General features: G+C 43.2%; 1 long non-coding RNA gene across 1 annotated transcript; it reads left to right on the top strand.

Moving 5' to 3' along the window:
• Nucleotides 1–19,138, top strand: LOC143982234 (uncharacterized). Its single transcript, XR_013274419.1, has 3 exons — nt 1–141; nt 11,396–11,480; nt 18,272–19,138. It is a non-coding gene; the product is annotated as an uncharacterized LOC143982234 (long non-coding RNA).
• Nucleotides 19,139–25,372: the final 6,234 nt, after the last annotated feature.

The raw sequence follows: 25,372 nt of genomic DNA, 5'->3' as shown, positions 1-25,372 counted from the left end.
ATCACATTTCAGTGGGATTTACTTTTAAATATTTCTTCCCTTAGAACCTGAATCTCCAAGTTTTACACCAAACCACCTGCTACTCGTATTGGGGATTATAACATTTGCTGTTCTATTACTTCTTATGTTCCTGTGTCACAGGTAAAGTCCTAACATTAACACAAAAATCTTCCATAGCCATATAATAAATGTTACAAAAAAAAATGCAATTTTTATTCATACCAGACCCAAAGGGCATGGTAATGGACTGGGGAGGAACCCATGCCATTTTTTTCACTGAGTTTTAGCTATATTTCCGAGACCCGACAATTCATTACAGCCTCGATCAGTTTTAAATGACTTTTTTTCCTTTAGAAATGTCATTTTGCTGTGGTACTGTTCTAAACATGGGAAAACAGTGCCACTTTACAGGCATACTAGGGCGTCACAGTTTCACCTAGCAGTAAGAAGGGTTTCTGGTTCGAATCCCAACCATGACACTACCTGCCAGGAGTTTGCATGTTGCCCCTGTACCTGCGTGGCTTTCCTCCGGGTACTCCGGTTTCCTCCCAAACTCCAAAGACATGCTGGTAGGTTAAATGGATCCTGTCTAAATTGGCCCTAGTATGTATGAATGTGAGTTAGGGACCATAGAGTGTAAACTCTTTGAGGATAGGGACTGATGTGAATGTACAATGTACATGTAAAGTGCTGCGTAAATTGATAACACTATATAAGCACCTGAAATATTAAAATAAAAAAGAAAAATACTATAGACACCCCCAAGCACAATATTTAAAGGAATAGTTTTTTTATTGTTTCACTTTAGGCATTATTAAAATCCCTGCTCCCAAAAAAACATCAATTTTTAAAACTTTTTTTTTTGCATTGATACATGTCCCCTAGGGCAGGACCCGGGTCCCCAAACACTTTTTATGACAATAGCTTGCATATAAGCCTTTAAAATGAGCACTTTCAATTTTCATGTTCGTGTCCCACAGACTTTAACGGTGTTCGTGTTTTCTTCCAAATTTTTTGCCTGTTCGCAAGTTCTGGTGCAAACCAAACTGGGGGGTGTTCAGCTCATCCTTAATATCTGGTAAATTTACCTACAGTAAACCACTTTTAAAGAAGTTGACTACACTGGTCAATGGTAAAAAGGCTACATCTTTTTGAAAGTTAAACACCCTATAATCCAACTGCAGAACTGCAAAAGTAATTCAATTTGATGGAGCACACAAGGAGTGGCTCCATATATGCTGACACATCTCCCGAAGAAATGAGCCATTGGTTTTATCAGTACCATCATAAGAATTGTGTTTACAATAAGTGAGTGCTTGGCCCATGATGTGCACATACTAGAGGTCCTACTTAGTGCCATTAGCCTACCTCTCCACTGCCACAGGTGTCTTTCCCTTTGAAAATGTAAAAAAGCGGGGAAGCTGCGCTAAATAGATTGACCTATGAGGCAATTAACCATTATATTAAGCACTCACTGGGGTTGATTTACTAAAGGCAAATCCACTGTGCACTACAAGTGCACTTGAAAGTGTACTTCGAAGTGCAGTCTCTATAGATCTGAGGGGAAGATCTGAAATTAGTGGAAGCTCTGCTGATTTTATCATCCAATCATGTGCAAGATAAAATGCTGTTTTTAATTTATCTTGCATATCCCCCTCAGATCTACAGCGACTGCACTTCCAAGTGCGCTTTCAAGTGCATTTGTAGTGCACATGTAGTGAAAAGTGGATTTGCCTTTAGTAAATAAATCCCATAATGAATATTGTATGTGTGAAAGAAAATTGTGAAAAAACACAATACAAAGCATGTAAATAAACTGCCACAATATATGTGCACAAATGTGCCAGTAATATAACAACACAATAATGTGATAAGGTAACAAGAAAAAAAGAATACACATAAAATACCTAAAAAATTAGTGCACATATAGGGGGTTATTTACGAAAGGCAAATTCGCTTTGCACTGCAAGTGCACTTGAAAGTGCATTGAAAGTGCACTTGGAAGTGCAGCCGTTCTAAATCTAAGGGGTAGATCTGAAATGAGTGGAAGCTCTGCTGATTTTATCATCCAGTCATGTGCAAGTTAAAATGCTGTTTTTTATTTTCCTTGCATGTTCCCCTCGGATCTACAGCGACTTTTCTTCCAAGTGCACTTGCAGTGCAAAGTGGATTTTCCTTTAGTAAATAACCCCCATAATGTCAATAAACCAACTGGCTAATGACAATAAAGAGTGCTGAACCATAAACGTAATAAAAAATTATTAAGAATGAGTCCATATGTAGTGATGATGATCATAAACAATCAAAAAAATTATCAAAAATTAAATACTTGGGTACTTTGTGGTCCCCTGTAATAAGGGACCATAGTGATCTGAAGCCAAGGAGTTCAGTGTTCGCACAGAGTGCAGATAGCCAATAACCAGGGGCGGACTGACCATTCGGCCACTCTGGCACTGCCCGAGGGCCCCGGGCCATTAGGGGGCCCCATCAGGGTTGCCAGCCTCAGTAAAACCAGGAACAATATGTAAAAATCTCAGTTTTATTTACAAATGTCCCTTACCGACATCCTTTTATGCCGCGTACACACGATCAAACAAGCGGTCCGGCAAACTCAAGTCCGCCGGACAATCCCCCCGTCTGTAGCCTCCGGCATACTTTTTTGACCCGAAAGTACGGCGGACTTAGAAAGTAGTTTTACACTCCAATCTTCCCGCCGGACTCGCATTTCAGCGGACAATCCGGCCGTGTGTGTGCCAGTCCGCCGTACTTTTGAAATGAACAGACTTTTCCCGCCTGGAGAAAAGTCCGCTCATTTCGAGCGGGTCTCCAGGTAGGCGGGGCCTGTGAAGGATACGTCGCTGGCCCCGCCGCCTGGTATGGACTTAAAGGGGAACCCCAACGGCGAAAAAAATCGTCGTGGGGGTCCCCACAGGTCCACATCAGACCCTTGTCCGAGCACGCTACCCAGCCGGCCAGGAAAGGTGGGGCGAGCGAGCGCCCCCCCCCCCCCTCCTGAGCCGTACCAGGCCGCGTGCCCTCAACATGGGGGGTGCCTTGGGGTAGAGGGGGCCGCGCGGCCCCCCCACCCCAAAGCACCTTGTCCCCATGTTGATGAGGACAAGGGCCTCTTCCCGACAACCCTGGCCGTTGGTTGTCGGGGTCTGCGGGCGGGGGGCTTATCGGAATCTGGGAGCCCCCTTTAATAAGGGGACCCCCAGATACCGGCCCCCCACCCTATGTGAATGAGTATGGGGTACAATGTACCCCTACCCATTCACCTGTAAAATAATGTACAAAAAAAACACAACACACAAGGGTTAAAATAGTTTATTGCACAGCTCCGGGGGTCTTCCGTCTTCGGGGTTCTTCTCGCCGGACTCCTCCGCTATCTTCTTGTAGCTCTTTTACTAGCGGAGGAGCCCGGCTTTCTTCCTCGCCACCGCCCTTCTTCCGACTTCGGGGGTCTTGTCCCCCTCTTCGGTTCTTCTGCCGGGCCACCGCGCCTTCTTCTAGCTCTTTTACAGGCGGTGGCCCGGTCTTCTGCCGCCGCCGCCGCATTCCATTCTTCTGTCCTTCTCTTCTTCTTCTTCTTCAGATGTTGCCTCACCGAGTCCTCCGCTCACAATGACGGGGACCGGGCACGCAGCGACTTATATAGGGACAAGGGGCGGGGTCTTCGGTTGATGTCACATGGGTTGATGTCACATGGGGACCCCGCCCCCTTATGATGCCACAGTCCCGGAGGATGCTGGGACTGTCGCTATGTGACATCAACCCATGTGACATCAACCGAAGACCCTGCCCCTTGTCCCTATATAAGTCGCCGCGTGCCCGGTCCCCGTCATTGTGAGCGGAGGACTCGGGGAGGCAACATCTGAAGAAGAAGAAGAAGAAGAAGAGAAGGACAGGAGAACGGAAGGCGGCGGCGGCAGAAGACCGCCTACCTGGAGACGCGCTCGAAATGAGCGGACTTTCCTCCGCGTGTGTGGGCGAGTCCGTTCATTTCAAAAGTAGGGCGGATAGTACGGCGGACTTAGTACGCCGTATTAGTCCGCTGAAAAAGTGCCGTGTGTGGGCAAGTATCCCGTTCCGAAAGTCCGATGGACAGTCTGGCAGGAAGTCCGCCAGACTAAGTACGTCGGACAGACGGCTACGTGTGTACGCGGCTTTAGTCTAAAAATCCCAAGATTATAGCTGCCCCACCTCTCCAGTACCTTCTCAGCCATAAGAAACATGGTGCATACTGTGTGATTGTATACTGTGTGTTTGTGTATACTGTGTGGCCCATAATCTCTGATTGCCTGGGGGCCCCATAATCTCCTATTGCCCGGGGGCCCCATGAGTTGTCAGTCCGCCCCTGCCAATAACCCAGCCCGAAATAACGGTCTGGGTTATCAGCTATCTGCGGTCCCCTGTAATAAATGGCCATAGTGATCTGAAGCCAAGGAGTTCAGTATCTGCACAGAGATCCCAGGCTGGGGTACCAGCCATCTGCGCTCTGTGGTCCCCTGTAATAAGGGACCATAGTGATCTGGTAAATGGCAGTGTTTGCTGTGGTTTGCTGTGGTGGAGGCATTTTCTATTACTTCACGTTTACTGTGGTGCTGTGTTTGGTGTCAACTAGCTGCACAGACTTTTTATTTTATTTTATTTTTGATAATTTTGTTGATTGTTTATGATCATCACCACTACATATGGACTCATTCTTAATAATTTTTCATTACGTTTATGGTTCAGCACTCTTTATTGCCATTAGCCAGTTGGTTTATTGACATTATATGTGCACACATTTTTTATGTATTTTATGTGCATCATTTTGTTATCACATTATTGTGTTGTTATTTTACTGGCACATTTTGTGCACATATATTTTGGCAGTTTATTTGCATGCTTTGTATTGTGCTTTTTCACAATTTTCTTTTACACATACAATATTCATTGTGAGGCCGCGTACACACGCGCGGACTGTTCGCCCAACTTTGTCCGCTGAACAGTGTTTGGGCGGACAGTCCGCTCGTGTGTGGGCTTTCAGCGGACAGTTTCAGCGGACAGTTTGACGAACAAGGTTTTTCGGAAATTCCGTAAAACTGTCCGCTGAAACCTTGTTTCAGCGAACAGTCCGCCCGTGTGTAGGCTTGTTCGTCAAACTAAGTTCCGCGCATGCTCAGAAAGGATTTACACGCCGAAAGTTATAATGCAGTGTATAGGACGTCGTATTTTTCGTCCCGTCGTACGTGCCGTTCACGTCATCGCGCACGGTTTCAGCAAACTGTTCGTTCGTCGTGTGCGGCCATGTCCGTCCATGCTAATTTTGAGCGGACTGTTTGCCGAAACTGTTGGACGGACAAAGTTGGGCGAACAGTCCGCGCGTGTGTACGCGGCCTGAGTCTTTAATATAATGGTTACTTGCCTCATAGGTCAATCTATTTAGCGCAGCTTCCCCCCTTTTTTACATATTTGATTGATGCTATATAACACCTTGAGTTGCAGTTTGATCTCTTTTTGCTATTAGCGCAGTTTTCTTTTTTCCCTTCTCTTCCCCTTTAAAGCATGGTGCACTTGACAGTTTGTGTTATGTGTGTTTTCCTGTCACCCATTCCTGTGGTCCGCTTACTCCGTCGGTCTACTGGTGCACATTTATTTTCATCTCATTTGTGTTCGCTGTGTCATTTTTTTCACATCCATCTAGCCTATCTCTTCGCTACACCCAACCACCCTACCATGCTCGCTCATCCTTTCTCCTTCCAGTCAAGCACATATTTACCTTTGCCAGCAACTTATTGACCACTTAATCTACAGATACAATGTGTGTATTGACTACAGAAAATTGTAGCAAAAGTCACCATCCATAATAGGGACAAACATAGGGGAGGGGGGAAGTCCAATATGAAGTAAACTGAGCCATTTGTAAAACTAGTTCACAATAAGATTGCAGTGTTTCATTTCATGCTTCTTCATGTAGTTGTGACTCACTCAAGAAAATCTCTGCAGATACCAGACATGTTTTTTTTTTAAATCTGATATAAAATGTAAATCGCAGTTAACAAATCATGTTGTGATCTAATAATCTTTCTCTCTAGAAACCTTACACACCTTCATGAATCATAATCCATAACGATTTTCTTTCTAATGCTATACTAAAGGATACTTGGTCATTTAACTCTTCTCTATAAGAAGCAAGTTCTTTTATTTTTTTACATCCACAGAGCAGAATGACCTTGACCTTGCAGGCACAGACACCCTTTTATCTGATTGGGACAACAATATACTCCATTCTAGAAACACTACAATTAAACAAAGGAAAAAAATGGTGAATTCCCTATCAAATGGCAGCATACGTATTGGTTAAACCTGCCTACACGCCTCCCCTATAATCCCTCACTCCCATAAATCTTTTCTCTGAGCCAGAGACCATGTTCTGTAACTAGCCTACTCAAGACACTGGTGGGGAACTCCTGCTGCCATGGAGTCCATCAGGAAAGGAAAATGACGGTAAGTATTTGATAGGGAATTTTCAGTTTTCCTGACATGGCAGCAATCTAATAATCTTTCTCTCTAGAAACTTTACACACCTTCATGAATCATAATCCATAACGATTTTCTTTCTGATGCTATTCGACATAGAGCTCAGCTGTTCACTGCTTGTGTTCCATCAGATTAGGTGACCCATCAGATTTTGTAACTAAAGTGATGTTCCGTCACGGTCATCCTTGGTACACCCCGCACTCGCCCACACTAAGCCTACATGAAGTCATCAAACGGACATCTTTTTACACTCACCAAAAGCTTGCATTTAACACTTATTTTTACCACTAAACTGAGCTTATATCCTCAAATACAGTATTTGGAAGTCAGTGACACTGATTTGATGTGGAATTTTAAAAGCAACGGCAAGCCTGCTAATCTCACATGTTTGCTAATGTGACAGAACACCGCTGCTTTTAAAATTCAACATCAAAACAGTGTCACAGACTTCTAAATACTGTATTTCACAATATAAGCTCAGTTTAGTGGTAAAAATAAGTGAAATGCAAGACTTCTATGGGTGTTAAAAGATGTTTGCTTGGCGACTTCAGACTGTAGGCTTACTGTGTCTGAGCGCGGGACATACCAAGATGACAGTGACGAAACATCACTTCCATTACAAGCTATGACTAAGCACCATGCCTGGTATGAAACATGTCAGCGGCAGTGCATTTAGTCTGTACTTACCTTTGATGCCTTGATTTTACTTTTCAATAAAGGTGAATATTTGGAGTGCGGTGTCTACGATCGGGCCCCCGCCCGGTGCCTGCGGCGGTCGGTATTCGTTCGGGAGCGATCCCGGACGAGGGGACGGCCATTCATTCATGGCCACCCCCTCGCGATCGCTCCCGACGAATAGAAATCCCCGGTGACATCACTTCCTCTCCTGTAATGTAAACACAGGAGAGGAAGTGATGTATTCTCTCCTCCGTGTCGGTATTTTTCGTTCCGACACGGAGGAGAGCGGATCAGTAAGTTGCACCAACACTCACACACACAGTAGAACATGCCAGGCACACTCACACCCCCCCTTTACCCCCCGATCACCCCCCCAATTACCCCTGCCCCCCAGTCACAGTGACACCAATGTCATTTTTTTTTTTTTTTTTTTTTTTTTTTTGCATTGGTGTCATTTGTGACTGTAATAACTGTTAGGGCAGTTAGAGTTAGCCCCCTTTAGTTCTAATGTACCCCCCTAACCCCCCCAATAAAGGTTTAACCCCGTGATCACCCCCCGTCGCCAGTGTCACTAAGGCTGGGTTCACATTGCAGCGGTTTATGAGAACGAATGTGATTCGCACCGCACTGCAGTGCAAATCACATCCGATCTCTGTGCGATTCGAGTTCAGCCATTCGCCGCACCCGCCGCACCCGCCACACCCGCCGCACCCGCCGCAAATTCGCACGGGACCCTTTTTTTGGCCCGCAGCAGAATCGGATCGCATGGGTGTTCACACCATGCGATCCGAGTTTGCAGATCGCACTGCGATATGCGAACTGATCTGGGGGTGTCAGTAACATTTCACTGACACTCCCAGCAGTTCGCATAGGGCAGTGTGAACTGCCGCCGGGAGGCATGCGATGCGGGAACCCGCCGCGGATTCGCGGCGTTTCCGCATCGCTCCAGTGTGAACCCAGCCTAATAAGCGATCATTTTTCTGATCGCCGTATTAGTGTCACAGGTGACGCTAGTTAGGCAGGTAGGTATTTAGGTTCGCCGCAGCTTTTTATAGCGCCAGGGACCCCCATATACTACCGCATAAAGCCCCCTGATTGCCCCCTAGTTAACCCTTTCACCAGTGATCACCATATAACTGTTACAGGTGACGCTGGTTGGTTAGTTATTTTTTTATAGTTTCAGGGCACCCGCCATTTATTACCTAATAAAGGTTTAACCCCCTGATCACCCGGCGGGTGTCATTTGTGACTAATAACTGTTAGGGCAGTTAGGGTTAGCCCCCTTTAGTTCTAAGGTACCCCCCTAACCCCCCCAATAAAGGTTTAACCCCGTGATCACCCCCCGTCGCCAGTGTCACTAAGGCTGGGTTCACATTGCAGCGGTTTATGAGAACGGATGTGATTCGCACCGCACTGCAGTGCAAATCACATCGGATCTCTGTGCGATTCGAGTTCAGCCATTTGCCGCACCCGCCGCAAATTCGCACGGGACCCTTTTTTTGGCCCGCAGCAGAATCGGATCGCATAGGTGTTCACACCATGCGATCCGAGTTTGCAGATCGCACTGCGATATGCGAACTGATCTGGGGGTGTCAGTAACATTTCACTGACACTCCCAGCAGTTCGCATAGGGCAGTGTGAACTGCCGCCGGGAGGCATGCGATGCGGGAACCCGCCGCGCATTCGTGGCGTTCCCGCATCGCTCCAGTGTGAACCCAGCCTAATAAGCGATCGTTTTTCTGATCGCTGTATTAGTGTCACAGGTGACGCTAGTTAGGCAGGTAGGTATTTAGGTTCGCTGCAGCTTTTTATAGCGCCAGGGACCCCCATATACTACCGCATAAAGCCCCCTAATTGCCCCCTAGTTAACCCTTTCACCAGTGATCACCATATAACTGTTACAGGTGACGCTGGTTGGTTAGTTATTTTTTTATAGTTTCAGGGCACCCGCCATTTATTACCTAGTCTCACTAGTGTACCCCTAAATTTAGGGGTGTCTACTTTCCAAAATGGGGTCATTTGGGGGGGGTTTGTGCCATCTTGGCATTTTATGGCCTTCAAAACTGTAACGCCCTTAGAAAGCCTGAAGGCGGTGCTTGGTTTTCGGGGCCCCGTACGCGGCTAGGCTCCCAAAAAGTCCCACATATGTGGTATCCCCATACTCAGGAGAAGCAGCAGAATTTATTTTGGGGTGTCATTTCACATATGCCCATGGCATGCGTGAGCAATATATCATTTAGTGACAACTTTGTGAAAAAAAAAAAAAAAAAAAAAAAGTTTGTAATTTTCCCGCAACTTGTGGCAAAATATAAAATATTCCATGGACTCAACATGCCTCTCAGCAAATAGCTTGGGGTGTCTACTTTCTAAAATGGGGTCATTTGTGGGGGTTTTGTGCCATCTTGGCATTTTATGGCCTTCAAAACTGTAATAGGTAGTGAGGAGTGAAATCAAAAAATTACGCCCTTAGAAAGCCTGAAGGCGGTGCTTGGTTTTCGGGGCCCCGTACGCGGCTAGGCTCCCAAAAAGTCCCACATATGTGGTATCCCCGTACTCAGGAGAAGCAGCAGAATTTATTTTGGGGTGTCATTTCACATATGCCCATGGCATGCATGAGCAATATATCATTTAGTGACAACTGTTAAAAAAAAAAAAAAAAAAAAAAAAGTTTGTAATTTTCCCGCAACTTGTGGCAAAATATAAAATATTCCATGAACTCAACATGCCTCTCAGCAAATAGCTTGGGGTGTCTACTTTCTAAAATGGGGTCATTTGTGGGGGTTTTGTGCCATCTTGGCATTTTATGGCCTTCAAAACTGTAATAGGTAGTGAGAAGTGAACTCAAAAATTTACGCCCTTAGAAAGCCTGAAGGCGGTGCTTGGTTTTCGGGGCCCCGTACGCGGCTAGGCTCCCAAAAAGTCCCACATATGTGGTATCCCCATACTCAGGAGAAGCAGCAGAATTTATTTTGGGGTGTCATTTCACATACGCCCATAGCATGTGTGAGCAATATATCATTTAGTGACAACTTTGTGTAAAAAAAAAAAAAAATTTTTTTTTTTGTCATTATTCAATCGCTTGAGGCAAAAAAATAAAATATTCAATGGGCTCAACATGCCTCTTATCAATTTCCTTAGGGGGTCTACTTTCCAAAATGGGGTCATTTGGGGGGGTTTTGTACTGCCCTGCCATTTTAGCACCTCAAGAAATGAGATAGGCAGTCGTAAACTAAAAGCTGCGTAAATTCCAGAAAACGTACCTTAGTTTGTAGATGTGACAACTTTTGCGCAAACCAATAAATATACAATTATTGACTTTTTTTTTACCAAAGACATGTGGCTGAATACATTTTGGCCTAAATGTATGACTAAAATTGAGTTTATTGGATTTTTCTAATAACAAAAAGTAGAAAATATCATTTTTTTTCAAAATTTGCGGTCTTTTTACGTTTATATCGCAAAAAATAAAAATCGCAGAGGCAATCAAATACCATCAAAAGAAAGCTCTATTTGTGGGAAGAAAAGGACGCAAATTTTGTTTGGGTACAACATTGCATGACCGCGCAATTACCAGTTAAAGCAGCGCAGTGCCAAAGTGTAAAAAGACCTCTGGTCATTTACCAGCAAAATGGTCCGGTCTGAAAGTGGTTAAAAACCCAGTTCCACCTTGAGCAAAAAAATAAATAAATAATAACCCCCCCCACAACTCCTGATAATAACAAAAAGCAGCTCTGAGTGCAATACTCTGTCAGCTCTTGCTCTTAGGCACAATCTTCTGCAGACGCACCCACTTGCTTCAGCACCTGTCCTTTTCTGGGTTAAATTACACTGGGAGTCATTCAATCCACTTGATTTGAACTTAGGTGTTATGCTCTTGTACTCACAAGAGAATGCTGCAGAGAGCGGTGCCATTCAATGATGTAGCACTACTCTCTGCAAGATCTAAGATTCACCCAGGTAGAAAAGATTGAAGAGGACTTGTAAGGTCATCAGACTGAAGGACTGGGAGGAAATGGGCTTGGATTTGGGCATCCACCTTTTAAATATCAATATGCTATCAATATGCTGTTTCATTCATTTTCATTCATTTGTATTGTTTGCTATCTGACAGAACAAATAACAAATAACCATTACATGGAATTACATGGATTAATTAAAATATTGTCGCATATGTGTTTTTTATGTTTATTAGGTTCCGAGTATGGAAAAGGCTATTTCCACAAATACCAAAACCAGCAAAGAAAATATTTGAATCAATTGAACAGAAAGATTTATTGGTATGACGATACATATGATCTGTTTATTATTAAACATTGGTAATTAAATAGAAGGTTGGGACCACCAATGTGAAAAAAAAATTCTAGTTTCATTGACCGCACACCTACTTTTCAGAAAGCCTGTGCAATAACCAATCAATCAGGCATCCTGAGGGAAACACATCCACTTAAAGCAAAGTTCAACCCAAAAGTGGAGCTTCCGCCTAATTGCTTTCTCCCCCCTCCGGTGTCACATTTGGCACATTTCAAGGGGGAGGGGACCTTTTTTTGACAGGTCCCCTTCCCCACTTCCAGGAGACTGGATCGCTGCCTGTTTTTTTAATGAGTTTGGCCCCCTCCTCCACCACTGGGCCAATCAGAAAGCGCAGCACGCATGCGCAGTAGGGAACCGGGTGTGAAGAGGAAAGGCCTCACTGCTGGGTTCCCTTACCTAGAATGACAGCTGGGGTGCTGACATTGTGGGCTCCCTGGACAGGTAAGTTTCCATATTGTAAAAGTCAGCAGCTACAGTATTTGTAGCTGCTGACTTTTAATTTTTTTTCCCCAAGAGGTAACGACGCTTTAAGCCAGCCATAGGTAGATAGAATCTCGGCCAGTTCAGCAGGACTAGCTGAGATGCAAACCATGCATGGCAGACTGATTGTACCCAAGTTGATCGATCAAGCCTGTTGGATTTTTCATGCGATTATATTGCAGTTATATTGCTCCTCCCACAAGGAAAACACAATAGCTCTGCAGAAGGGAATCAAGCGATTTTCTTTACTGCAACCTGTGGTTCCAGGAAAGAAAATCAAATCATCCATGGCCAGCCTTAGAATTGATCAGCACAAAAAAATTAAACAAAGGAAAAAAAAATTAAAATTCCCTTTCAAATGCTTACTGTAATTTTCCTTTCCTGATGGACACCATGGCAGCATACGTATTGGTTAAACCTGCCTACACTCCTCCATTATAGGACCCCACTCCCTTAAATCTTTGCTCTGAGCCAGAGGCCACATTCCGTAACTAGCCTGCTCAATACACTGGTGGGGACAGTTTCTTCGCTCCCATGAAAGTCTAATGCACCCGTGAGGATTGAGTACATCATAGGTAACAGCACTGCTTGAACTACAAAGTTTTTCATGGCCAGTGAATCAATCTCTGAGGCTTTTTATGCTGATGCGATAGCCAGGAAAAAGGAACTTGAGCAAGAGGCCTTTAACTGAGACAGCCCTAGAACACTCCACTCCAAATCCAGAGGGGGAGTTGAGAACACAAGGGAGACTCCATTTGTAAAACCTCAGTTTACCCAGAGGTCTGAGCCTAGCTAGCTGTGAAGACCAATAAAGCTGACACTTGAACCTCAAGGGAGCTGACTGATAGAACCAGATCTAAATCTGACTGGAGGAAGCCTAGAATATTTAGAATTAGATCACTACATAATCTGTCAGCAGAAGACATGTATTGAACAATCTTTGACCAGATTCTCCCGTAAACTTTGTTTGCGTTCATACTTCAAGTATTCAAGAGAGCAGAGATGGGGGAGCAGTTGAGGCCCTCCAATCTCAAGAGCCAGATCATCAGGCACAACCATGTTGGACATGGATGTAGAATTTCACCCCTTGACAGAAGGTCTGGCCTGAGGAGAAATTGCACAGGGTTCCGGAAGTTGAACTGTACTATCAAGGGGAACCATGGTCTAATTGTCCAATAAGGCATCACTGCCACTATGTCCACAACCTCTGTTCGGAATCTCCATAGAAGAGGTTGACAAGGACTGGAAGAAATGCACAGGTTCTACTGCATTTCCAATGATCCATCAGGGCATAAGTGCCCGAAAAAAACTCTGCATGTAGAGACCATTCGTTGTCCAATTGGAAAGAAAGTCTATTCGAATAGCCCAAGACATAATCAGCTCAGTTTCTTGTAATAGGGAACAGACTGTGAGTCCCCCTGTGAGTCCCCCTTGTCTTTTAACATAGGAGACCATCATAGTGTTGACTAACCTAAGAGCACTGATGCTTCCTTCGTTATATGGTGAAAGGCCTGCACTCTGCTTCCTGGCTCCCACTGCTGGAGACACCCTTCTGGAAGGGCCTTTTCCAGCTTCCACTTGACCCTCGTATCCGTAGACATCATAGAGCCAATCATTTTAGACACTGAAAGGCACGTAGGTGGGAAGAAGACAGGGCCAGGAATATTAAGCTCCAGAACATTGGGATCCAGAGTCAATGGTCCTCTTGATTATACTGAACTGAGCCCTGAGGCACACAGGAGACTGAGTGGGCTCCAGGTGACTCCTTTACAGATTCAGCTGCCATACGAATTTGAGGAGCATTGAAAAGACCTGAGCTCTGGGCTCCAGCAGCTGCCCTTTGTTTTGGGACAGTAGAAGAAGGACATCCAGTTAACTATGCAGGCGTATGCTCCTTGTTTTGATAAAGACCATCAGAACCAATTGGACCCTGAAGATGCACAGGGTTATGTTGAAAGCCTGAATGGCTGGAGCTGGAGATGGTCTTGACCTACAGGGAGCCGATGGAACTTGTGGAAGTCTTCTACAATTGGCACCTGAAAATAAGCATCTTAGGTCTATTGGAAACAAGTCAGTCACCTGGCTAGACCCCCTATGAATCAGGGACAATGTTTCCACCTTAAACTTCTCCTTTCTGAAAATTGTCTCAGGTGCACAAGTTCCAAAACTGGCCTCCGCAAACTGTTCCTCCGACCATAAAGAGGGGTGAGTACCTGCCCTGAAATCTCTTGCATTCAGAGACTGGCACGGCAGCACTTTGCAACACCATTGATTTACGTAAAGCATGACTATATGCTTCCTTCATCTCAGAGTGAGTTAAAACCCATTGAAGTGAAACGAAGATCAGGAGGACTTCTGATGGACCATGCATGTCCCAAAAAAAAAAAAACATTTTTTAACAACAAGGTTGGTCATTATTTGAGAAAAAATGGTGCATAACACATTAAAAGTTTGAAAACAGTAAAGTGGGTACATAAATGGTAGACAGCATGCATGTTATAATCAGTACACAATAAGGTAGTACAGTATACAAATTACAAGATCAGGGTAATAATGTATGAGGCAGGAAAGGGAGGAGAAGTGGGGGGGGGCAGCTACTACAGTACCCAACCCATTATTTGCCAGTAAAGGAAGGGCAAGGTCTCTATGAGTGGGCAGTTCAAATGGGGTCCACCCAAGGTTGCCATACCTTCGTGTACTTCTGGGGACAACCTCTACTCATATAAGTCAATTTATACATTGGCAGAATAGCATTAATTGTGTTCTCCCATGCCCTCCACTATTGCAGACCACTAGCAGCAGAGCTTAGGGCAGGGCCAAAACTTATGGATATAGGTGCTATCAGGAGATTGACCACGGGGACCTCTGTAGGTATATTCTATACAGTCTCTGAGGTGTGAAGTATATCCTATGCAGGAATTTGGCTTATATTAATTTATCCCTAGAAGATATCACCAGCTTAGAGCTGTTTTCGAAGCACTCCTCCCATGTTTCCCTATCTAAAGTCGGGACCTCTGCCCTCCATTTATCCCACAGTGCATTCATTTTGGGTGAATCTTTCCGAAGAAGGGTCAGATGCAATGCACAGAGGGGTTTATCTAAAGATTCTTGAGCCAGCAGATTCTCAACTACATCCGTCTTAAGGTTGAGTGGCGTTGGGAACTGTGCACGGAATGCATGGCGCAGCTGATGGTATCGGAACAACATCCATACACAGAGGTCATGTCTACTAGCAAGATTCCGAAAGGGTATAAGGGATCCAGCAGAGACAATATCCTTCAACAATTTAATACCATACCGGGCCCATACTTGCGGGTCAGGGATTGTCCAAAAATGTGGGAAAGACGGGTTCCCCCACAGCAGACAAAAAGGGGGTGTCCATATTCGTCCATCCACATTTTTATCCTTTTCAACATGGCCGCAAGAGCCCAAGCCCCGCCTTTTGGGCTATTCACTGCATCTTCCAAGGAAAAGCAACATGCTTGTTCAGAAGAAAGGTACATCTCACAACCTTACTCCATTCATCCAAAATGATGTCCCCTGGTTTTGTCAGGAATGGGGAGAATAGAACACTCTCTCTCTAAAGCTATGTCTCCACTATTGCGACCCCAAAGTTGCACAATTTAAAGTGCAACTGTGGAGTGCGACCCTGATACAATTCTGAGTGCAGCCCCGAACCAACGTTTCAGTCTCTGGATCAAAGCTGCATCAAAAGTTCCATCAAAGTATAGCAGGAACTTTTTCAGGGTCACTACAACTTTAAGTCACATAAATTGGATTGAGTGCCATTGAAATCAATGGGCTGAGACTCGCCTTGTGACCCTATGTGTTCAAAGTCACATGACACTGGAGGAAAACGGAGTCCAAGTTGCTTACAGAACTTCCTCTTGCTTTGCAGGAGACTCTACAGGTTCTATTCATGTAAATGCACCCATCATTGCCCTAACCAAAAGGCGTTATAAGTGTAAAGAGACTCATATCACTCTGGTTCACTGTATGAGGTCTTCATAGATGGATGGCTTGGTTGTTGGACAGTTCCAGTTCTTCATGGTCTTCCTAGTGGGAGAATGCGCCACAATGGCTGTCGAACTTTGCGTGTGGCTTGTATCCACTCTTTAATGGATTTCTGCACCACGTGCCTCACAGGAAATTCAATTTGCTGGAAATCACTGTACCCTTTTCCAACCACCTGAGCTTAGCATTGCCTTCCCAGCAGGCTCCCTCCTTGGAGCAGCTGACATAATGGTGGATGCGTAAAGTAGGATTTATAGCTGGACCTTGATGGTGACCTATGCCAAATATATCTGGAAGAGGAATGTTGTGACCTAATAGGGTCTTTATCATCTTGTGCAGTGTATTGTCAGTGTATTGTCAATCTGACCTAGAAGGACTCAAAAAGCAAAATAGGATAGAAAGGAAATGGTTAAAAAAAAAAAACCAAAAAGAGTACCCAGGTCAGCAAGGAAAGGAAAGGGTTAGACCCACCCTCTCGTACCTGCTAAACATGGGCTGGCCACAAGGGGGGGGGGGGGGGCGTGAAACATTCACAGTGTAAAACTGCACAGATAGACCACCTGAACAGGTGATTAAATCATAGCAGAATCACACAGGCAGCATGCAAGGGTGTTAGTGCAGAGCATATACCTGTGATGATTGCACACAGCATTTAGAGAAACTGCTGCAAGCTGCCCACAGAGAAATCCCAAAATCAGCAGAACTAACTGCTGATTGAATTACTCCACTGAAAATATGCCACCACCACCCATGCACTGAGCCCCTGGGTAGGAGTAACCCAGGCCAGAAGAGAAAGCAGCGGCTTGGAACACCAATGCGCTCCAGCTGCAATAGACTGGAAGACACTAGAGCCAGGGAAGAAAACAAACAGAAAAAACACAACCTGCTGCCATGGAATATGTAATATAAAAGTATACATCACCTCACACCGCATGGACACAGATCTGCAATTCAATCCTGCTTCCACAAACAAACCAGACCATGTAAGCTGATCACGCTATACTTGGGACAGATAGGGCCACCCGATAGTAGCTAGGCTATCTGGCCAATGCGCTACTTGCCTGCCAATGGCCAGGCTTCAGGTCTTCCAGCGCCTCTTCCGTTTGCCCACTTCATACCTCGCTAGTAGCTAAGGCTTATCGGAGTATCGTGACCTGTCAATAGTCCCCATTGGCCGGTCCTGATCGCGGTGAGGAAAAAACTTCAGGTAGTCCAATAACCAAACCGATCCTTAGGAAGAGGACAAAAAAGGAATGTGGCCTCTTGCCCTGAGCAAAGATTTATGGGAGTGGGGTCCTATAGGGGAGGAGTGGAGGTGGGGTTAACCCATACATATGCTGCAATGGAGTGTATCAGAAAAACTTTTTTTTTAATACTGAAAGTGCCAGTCTGAAGTAGTGGGAGTAGAAGTAACTTAATCTCTTAGCATGAACATGATGATACATTGAGGTTGATTTAGTAAAGACAAATTCCCCAGAGCTTAGTTATTGTGGTGAAATCTCACTTTGCAAAGAATACCATATAACATACAAAAAAAAACGATAAAAAAAACATAATTTTTGCTTATAGATGATTGGATGATGGAAGTCAGCAGAGTTTCACCACATGTGCTGCTACAAAGAAGAGGGACAGAGCCCTTCTTCTTTGGGGAGGGTGGGACTTTATGCTGCTACTTCTGCAGTTCTCTTGCAACTTATCTTGCAAAGTAAACAGCCTGTTTGTCCTTAGTAGATCAATCTCACATGTCCATATGTCTGATATCTTTTTAGCTTTATTCAGTGTATCAAGACAAAATTCAAATCCCGAAAAATTAAAGCTTATTGTTGATCCTTAAATGTATAGGGCTTGTCTTGCTGATCAAAAGGGAGGTTCAGGCCATAAAAAGGATGGGAAGTGCCTTCTTGAAGTCTATGCCATGATAATGTTTAACTTCCATGATACTGCCGATTACTTGCCGAATGTCATATATTCTCCTAATTGTATATGTACGCTAATATCTATGTCATGTTGACAATTTTTTTTGTGCTCTTGGATATATTTGAGAAAATTCCAATAATATTTTTTGAAAATAAAGAAACAATGGGGGAAAGTAGAGCACAGACTCAACCTTGTAAGGCAAAGTCACCAATTGCATACAATTTTACTGCCAATAGTAATTGCACATACAGTATGTAAATAATTGGAATATATCTGGTTGTTTTCCTGCTCTATATAGCTGCATGAGCTAATATCAGACATGCATATTTAAAGCTTTTCTTTTTAGTTTCAGGAACAGATTATTACAAAGAAAACTCTGCTTGAAGAGGATGAAGAATGCATGAACTTACAAGTAACAGAAATCCCTGAAAACGAACAACCGCAGGATGTGAATATTGGGATATATCAGGATTATTCAAATATTTATTAATAACTTTAAAAGAAGACATCAGTTTGGAGTCAATTGTTTCTGTTATGTCGCGTACACACGAGCGGACTGTATGGCGTACTTAGTTCGTCATACAATCCGACGGACAGTCCGTCGTACTTTCGACTGAACGGACTTGCCCACACACGGATGCACAAACAGTCCGTCGAAAGCTTGTGCGATGACGTGTACAGCACGTACGACGGGACTAGAAATAGGAAGTCCAAGACACAGCAAAGCACCCTTCCGCCGTGTAAATCCTTTCTGGGCATGCGCCATTCTTAGTCCGTCGAACTAGCATACTGACGAGCGGATTGTTTGCTGAAACCAAAGTACGACGGACAGAATTTCGAAAAATCCGAAATTCTTAGTACGCCGGACTGCACGCTGAAAAAGTCCGCTGAAGCCCACACACGAGCGGATTGTCCGCTGAAATGTGTTTCGACGGACTAAGTACGCCATACAGTCCGCTCGTGTGTACGCGGCATTAGTGTTAAAGTGTCCTTTGTAGTCCTGATGATAATCTCAGAATCTGTCTCCAGCTCTTGTTGGCCCTACCTCTCAGATGTGGCAAGACTCACGACTGAATTCACTGTGACCTTCTGGCATGTAGTGGCAATACAAGCAGAAGAGAAAATGGTATACAGTGGTGTGAAAAAGTGTTTGCCCCCTTCCTCATTTCCTGTTCCTTTGCATGTTTGTCACACTTAAGTGTTTCGGAACATCAAACCAATTTAAACAATAGTCAAGGACAACACAAGTAAACACACAATGCAATTTGTAAATGAAGGTGTTTATTATTAAAGGTGAAAAAAAATCCAAACCATCATGGCCCTGTGTGAAAAAGTGATTGCCCCCTAAACCTAATAACTGGTTGGGCCACCCTTAGCAGCAACAACTGCAACCAAGCGTTTGCGATAACGTGCAATGAGGCTTTTACAGCGTCCTGGAGGAATTTTGGCCCACTCATCTTTGCAGAATTGTCCTAATTCAGTTACATTAGAGGGTTTTCGAGCATGAACGGCCTTTTTAAGGTCATACCACAACATCTCAATAGGATTCAGGTCAGGACTTTGGCTAGGCCACTCCAAAGTCTTCATTTTGTTTTTCTTCAGCCATTCAGTGGTGGACTTGCTGGTGTGTTTAGGATCATTGTCCTGCTGCAGAACCCAAGTTCGTTTCAGCTTAAGTACACGAACAGATTGTCGGACATTCTCCTTCAAGATCTCTTGGTAGACAGCAGAATTCATAGTTCCTTTTATCACGGCAAGTCTTCCAGGTCCTGAAGCAGCAAAACAGCCCCAGACCATCACACTACCACCACCATATTTTACTGTTGGTATAATGTTCTTTTTATGAAATGCAGTGTTCCTTCTACGCCAGATATACTTGGACACACACCTTCCAAAGAGTTCCACTTTTGTCTCATCGGTCCACAGAATGTTGTCCCAAAAGTCTTGGGGATCATCAAGATGTGTTGTGGAGAAATTGAGACGAGCTTTGATGTTCTTTTTGCTCAGCAGTGGTTTTCTCCTTGGAACTCTGCCATGCAGGCCATTTTTGCCCAGTCTTTTCCTGATGCTGGAGGCATGAACGCTGACCTTAACTGAGGCAAGTGAGGCCTGCAGTTCCTTGGACGTTGTTGTGGGGTCTTTTGTGACCTCTTGGATGAGTCGTCGCTGCGCTCTTGGGGTAATTTTGGGCGGCCGGCCACTCCTGGGAAGGTTCACCACTGTTCCATGTCTTCACCATTTGTGGATAATGGCTCTCACTGTGGTTCGCTGGATTCCCAAAGCTTTGGAAATGGCTTTATAACCCTTTCCAGACTGATAGATCTCAATTACTTTCTTTCTCAATTGTTCCTGAATTTCTTTGGGTCTCGGCATGATGTGTAGCTTTTAAGGATCTTCTGGTGGACCTTACTCTGTCAAGCAGCTCCTATTTAAGTGATGCCTTGATTGTGAACAGGTGTGGCAATAATCAGGCCTGGGTGTGGCTAGAGAAATTGAACTCAGGTGTGGACAACCACAGTTATAGTATGTTTTAACAAGGGGGGCAATCACTTTTTCACACAGGGCCATGATGGTTTGGATTTTTTTTCACCTTTAATAATAAACACCTTCATTTACAAATTGCATTTTGTGTTTACTTGTGTTGTCCTTGACTATTGTTTAAATTGGTTTGATGTTCCGAAACACTTAAGTGTGACAAACATGCAAAGGAACAGGAAATGAGGAATGGGGGCAAACACTTTTTCACACCACTGTAAGTAGAAGACTTACAGCTTCAGAACTGGAAATATAAATGTCAAATCAGTCTTTGGTTGCCATAATTACTCTTCATCCAAAATGAATTGTTTTCAGTGGATTCTTTATTTTAAGGATACATGGACCTTCACTGTGAATTATGATTATGACTTTGATGCTATACCCTAAAGCCAGTATGATAGGCTACCCTTTAAAAAGATGAACCCTGTTTCTAGCTGCATTTTTTGGTTCTTCTTACACATTCTGCTTTTTACTCGGAACACGCTATCCCCGACCAACTCTGCATTGGACTAAATAAGTAGCCCATCTCTCAAAACAGCTTTCCAGAGCACAGTAGGATATCCACAATGAACTATGCTGCCAGAGAGTAGATCTGCTAGTCAGGAAGTAATAACAACATAAGAGATATAAAAAAAACAGACTTTTACATGTAACTATTTTTTGCAATAAGGAAGAGAAGATAGGCTGAGGAGAGGATTCCCGTGTTGTTTACTATGTAATGCTGATCATTTGCTTGACTCCTAAAAGGTGATCAGTGGAATCTCTGGGACCTTATGCCTGTTTTATTGGATAAAGCATGTCCATTAAAGCCATATCAATGGAAAGCAGACTTCTTCCAAAAGTTGGTGAATGTAAGTACATCAAGTTGCTGCAATCCTTCCTTACTTTTTGAAAGGTACCACCTCATACAGACACTCTTTCAGAGGCTGAAGGGACAAATACAAATGCACAATGTATAATGAAAGTAAGGCATGATTTAAGGAGGACACCAATCAACACTAGTGGATCCATTCAAAGGATTCAACTTGGTCAGAGGATTTGCAGCTAGGGATTACTGGCCATAGACTGCAGATTCTTTAAGTATATCAGTTCATAGCAAAAGAGTCTTGTGCGCCAATTCATACATTGAACCCATGGCTCTGTGCAGGCTCTCTTCTCTGACTTGCTTAACTTTAGGACAATGGCCTCACATGGGGTGGCCTTCCCAAGTGAACTATCAAACGTCCTAAGGACCCCTCGTTTACCATATGCCGGTAATTTTCTAATATATGCTAAGATAATTTTAGCCTATCAGCAATAATTATCAGCAATACACTTGTAATATAAAACACTGTAAACATTTAATTATTGAAGTATGCATACAGAACTACCTCCTATGGATGATTAGTGCAGAACCGTCATGGTATCTACGTATAGATTAGCATATACAGTGAACACATTTTGTCTGTTACAGTCACACCTCTAAGGTATAAGTCTGAAGTAGTTTGTGCTCCAAAGCAGGGGTCTTCAAACTGCAGGCCACAGGCCACATCTGGTTTGCTAAAATATGTTATCCGTTAAGCAGCTAAGGTCAGTGTCAAATCCTCAGACTGAGGATTCAAAACAGTTGGCCACTTCACTCCTCCCTGCAGTCTTCAGCACAGGTCTGATGAGGACAATAATGTAAAATGGGACTCTTATGGGGACTATAATGCTCCCTCCTTACATTATGGTTCTCATAAGAGGCCCATTTTTCTCTGATGGAAACATTTGTGTAAGGGGGTATTCTGATGGGGACCCTGATGTAAGGGGAGACTATGATGGAGACACTGGTGTAAGGAGGGACTCTGGTGCAGACACTAGTGTAAGGTGGGACTGTGATGGGGCCCCTCATAAAAGAGTGAACTCTGACAGAGAAACGGGTTTAAAAGTTGAACTCTGAAGGGGACCTCAATGTAAAGAGGACTCTTATGGAGACACTGATATAAGGAGGGACTCTGATGGGGATTCTGATTTAAGGGGGGACTCTGATGAAGACACTGGTGTAAGAAAAGATTCTGATGGGGACCCTGACGCAAGGGGGCACGCTAAGGGAGACACTGGTGTTAAGGGTGACTATGATGGAGATCTTGATGTAAGGAAGGAATCTGATGTTTCATTAACATTCTCTCTCTGTTGTTCTTAGATGTATAATGATTAATTTACTATATAATAAGTATGTAAAATACACAATGCGGCCCTCATAGTAAAAAGTTTTAGACCCCTGCTCCGAAGCATTGGAATGCTTGCTCCACAATTTGTTTTCTGTTGTTAATGTGATATTTGTGACTAATTTGTGGGAATGTATTTATTGACCCTTTGTTCAGCAGAGATCATTGTTATGCATACTTTGAATGTATTTACATATATATATATTTATATATATATATATATATATATATATATATATATATATATATATATATATATATTATATATAGCTACACACACACACTTTTGTGAGATACTGTATAAAAGCTTTTATTTGGTACTTTTTAGTAGAAAAAATGGCCTAGATTTACTATAGGCAAACAAAAGGGTTGTTTTTTCTATTGTTTCATTTATTATACTATGCAATATTGCATTTGATTGTGACAGTTACATTATTAACAGACTGCACCACAAATGAACACTGTAGCCTGATTGTGGCAATGTTCATCTGCAGGCTGCTACAGTTTTGTCAACTGGCAAAGTGGACACATTATTAGAAACCACTTTGATTGGGTCACGGTCAGCAATGGGGATTAAAAGTAAGAAGCTGCATGAAGTGTTCTGTTTTAGAGCAAAAAGCTGACATTTATTTATATATCCTTGACACGTGGCATTGTGCTGGGGCAGGAAGTATTTGATGTATTTTTCCATCTGAATGAATGTTCTAAGGTTTGAACCCATTGCACTTCAGTTATCCTATTTTTACAATTGTTTTGCTGCAGTTTTACCGGAAAACTTGTATAACATTGGGTGGAGACTTTACATTTTAGTTCCACAAAATAAGTATGGAAACTGAAGTCAGGAAACCTGAAAACACCTTGAAAATAAAGCAAGCATCACAATAATGTCCTATTAGACCTTCATTATAAGGTTGGATAACTACAAAATAATAACAGTTATTTATATTTAATGATGATGATTTTATATTTATACACACTCAACAACAATCCTAAACAGAATCAATTGAAATGGATTGCAGCACTGTGCAATAATACTAATGAATGTATTCCAAAAGAAAAAAATAAATGAATTTAAGAGTTCATAAATCAATAAAAAAGGTAATCATCAAATACTTTCCTAATAAATAAAATGTGAAATAAATTCAAAAATGATATAATCATAAAATAAACTCCAGTCTTCCACATGTTCTTATGCAATCATTTTTTGCAATGATTTAAATAAAAAGTCCTATTCTGTAAATTCATAAAATTCACTTATATTTACAAAGTGCTCTATTGTGATATCCTCAGATGCAATCTACACATTTGAAAGTGTTTACCCCGTGTTTCGTGATCCATACCTATTAAACTGCAACTCACCACACATGAGGACCCCATAGTGTGGGTGAATTATGGAGTAAGGAAACTTGGCAATATTACCAATAATGGAGTGTTGGGAACCTTTAATGAGTTAAAATCCTTATATCATCTCCCAAATAATTATTTTGCTATATACAGCTGTGACATGCCTACCAGTCGCAATTTGGGTGCGCTCGTGTTTAATTTAATCCGTTAGGATTAGTGTCCATGCTGAGAGATGGGGATTTAGTTAAACCTCTATCTGTCTTTTTAGAAATAACTCTTACCCAAGGATACCAAATTGCCCAGCACTTGTAAAGCCAAGTGGCTGTCTGTTGTCCCAGACATGAATGTGGAGGATTGGGAGAATGTGTGGGAGGCACCCCTCACTAGGCTCATCTCTGCCAGGGACCAACTTACACATTATGAATGTTTACATCGCATTTATTTAACTCCTGCTAAGCTAGCAAACATTTTTTTGGCAATAGTTCATCCTCCTGATAGGGCTGCTCAGTCCCTGGGGCAGATTTCAAGCATTTTTTTTAGGACTGCTCAGCTATCTGGGACAACTGGACTCAGGTCCTTCAGTGTATTCAGTCTGTCACCACTATTCCTCTTAGCCCTTCTGTGAGGACCTGTCTCTTGGGATTGGTGGATGGTTTAGCCCCCACTAGAGCCATGTGTACTTTACTCACTCTCGTATTGTACTATGCAATGAAAGCTTATTCTCCTTTCATGAAAAAAGACTGCTGCCCCAACTTTAACAACTTGGAAGATGTTTTTTAATAGGGCCCTTCTTCTATACAAAGCAACCTATACAAAAAGAGGAGTACCTCATAAGTTTGTTTAATCTTTAAATGTAAGAAATTTTCTGCACTTCAGGCTGCTTTCACACTGGAGCGGGCAGGCGTTGACGGTAAAATGCTGCCAGTTTTAGTGGCGCTTTACCGTGATTTTAGTATTTCTGTTCCTGTGTGTGTGTGTGTGTGTGTGTGTGTGTGTGTGGGGGGGGGGGGGGGGGTTGAATCCCCCTTCACGATCTCCAATTGATACACTTTGTAAGCTCCAAGATGATTGATTGCTGGTCAACTTGTTTGAAGTGATATTCTGTTTTGCCATCCATCAATTCTTTGATTGTATGGGTTCTGCCTTTAAATAGAATAGAGTTCTACTCTGGACTTGTCCTATTATACAGGGCTTTTTGGACACAGTGGACACATTGTCAACTTCCTCCATGACACCACGAGCTCCCCATTAACCTTGCTCCCTGAACAGTATCTGTCTTTTCCCTAACTCAGGCCTTCACAAATTCACCAAAATTTTCTTGCACAAAACCTTATTACTGCTAGAAAAATGATAATACGATAGTGGATAAGGGCTTTATC

This window comes from Lithobates pipiens, unplaced genomic scaffold (genome assembly GCF_037356315.1).
Source record: "Lithobates pipiens isolate NorthernLeopardFrog02 unplaced genomic scaffold, aLitPip1_a1.2 Scaffold_16, whole genome shotgun sequence".
Classification (NCBI taxonomy): Eukaryota; Metazoa; Chordata; class Amphibia; order Anura; family Ranidae; genus Lithobates; species Lithobates pipiens.
This window is presented reverse-complemented; position numbering and strand designations above follow the sequence as displayed.